This window comes from Mus caroli, chromosome 3 (genome assembly GCF_900094665.2).
Source record: "Mus caroli chromosome 3, CAROLI_EIJ_v1.1, whole genome shotgun sequence".
NCBI lineage: Eukaryota > Metazoa > Chordata > Mammalia > Rodentia > Muridae > Mus > Mus caroli.
Genome location: NC_034572.1, coordinates 55,282,316 through 55,284,034, shown reverse-complemented (window position 1 = coordinate 55,284,034; position 1,719 = coordinate 55,282,316). Strand labels below are relative to the sequence as shown.

General features: G+C 40.7%; 1 pseudogene; it reads right to left on the bottom strand.

Moving 5' to 3' along the window:
* Positions 1 to 1,432: 1,432 nt before the first annotated feature.
* On the bottom strand, positions 1,433 to 1,499 carry LOC115030703 (annotated as a pseudogene).
* Between the last annotated feature and the right edge of the window lie 220 nt (positions 1,500 to 1,719).

The following is a 1,719-nucleotide window of genomic DNA, read 5'->3' as shown; positions in this document are numbered from 1 at the left end:
TAGCTCAATGGTTAAGAGCACCGACTGCTCTTCTGAAGGTCCTGAGTTCAAATCCCAGCAACCACATGGTGGCTCATAACCATCCATAACAAGATCTGACACCCTCTTCTGGAGTGTCTGAAAATATCTAGTGTACTTACACATAATAAATAAATAAATCTTTAAAAAAATCAAAGTATAATTTGACTTGTGGGAGAGAGTGTATGTATTACTTTACTCCCTCAGATGCTTGCTGAGGGAGTTATAGTTCAAGCATATAGTATATGCTTGAACATAACTATTCAGTAATTGTTGAATCAATTGGAGAAAAAGTAAGAGAGACAGAGAATGCATAGCCATCAGCTCTGTACTCACTACTTCTTTAAAGAATCAAGAAGTACCACAGCAGAGTTGAGTTGACATGAGTTCTAAAGTCAGATGAACATACTTCCTGTGTAGCCTCTGGCAAATCCTTTGCCCTTTCAGCCTTCTACTCCTCATCTATAACATGACATGATATGTATACTACAGGACCATTATATATCGAGAAAAGAGCCTCAGTTTAAAAACTGGCTCCATGAGTGCCAACAGTAAGGTCTTTTCTCAATTAGTGACCAATGGGGAAGCCCATTGTGGGGGGTGCCATTGCTATGCTGGTAGTCCTGAGTTCTACTATAAAGCAGACTGAGCAAGCCAGGAAGCAACACTCCTCAATGCCCTCTGTGTCCACTCCTGCCTTCAAGTTTCCAAGCCTGCTTGAGTTCCAGTCCTGACTTCCTCCAATGACGCACTATAATCTGGAAGTCAAAGTCAAATAAACCCTTTTTTCCTCAACTTGATATTTGGTCATGGTGTTTTGTAGTAGCAATAAAACCCCTAAGACACAACTGTTAGCAATCAGACACCTTCCTAGCCAGTGCCCAGGGACTCAGCATGACAACATACAACAGGACATGTCGCCAAGGTCCAGACTCAGCTAGGTTCAGGTTCCTGAGAAAAGTGACATCGGGGAGCAGTGAAACAAATGACTGGAAGTCAAATTGTGGGTTCAAGCTGACACCCTATGTTCTGCTTAAGATGACTCCCTAGAAAACTCTCTGCAGACAGCTCTTAGTTCTGTAGTTTGCTCTAGATAGCTTTCAGATTGTTCTCTGTGTTCTGCTCTGCTGGACACAATTTCTTCTTTCTACTCTAAAAACTCTCTCGTTGAAGACAGCTTTCTGCTCGAGACAGCTGTCTCTGCTAGTAAAAATTCTAAAAGCTCTCTGTATAGTTCATGGGTTTTTTCTGACAAAGGTCAGAAAAGCTGCTATTAAAAAAAAAAATCTTGGATTTTCCAATCAAGTCAGAAATCCTGTTAGAAAAATTCTAAAAGCAATTTTTCAGTTTTCTGATCAAAATCAGAAAGCCAGAAAACATTCAATAAGAGCTATGCTAGCTCTCTAAGTAATTCTTGGGATTTCCGACCAAGGTCAGAAATCCTGTTAGAAAAAAAAATTCTTGAAGAGCTGTGTTCACTCTCCAGAGATTGCCAGACAGCTTACTTACACACACACACACACACACACACACACACACAAATCTAAAAATGAATTGCTATGGTTCATTGCCAGCTCACCTCAGACCAAAAGCCCAATTTTTAAATCACATATCAATACAGTCATTTACTACAGGTTCCCTTTTGGATATCCTATGAATCAGCATCCCATGGCCTCAGCCCCTTGAGACAGCAAGCACAAG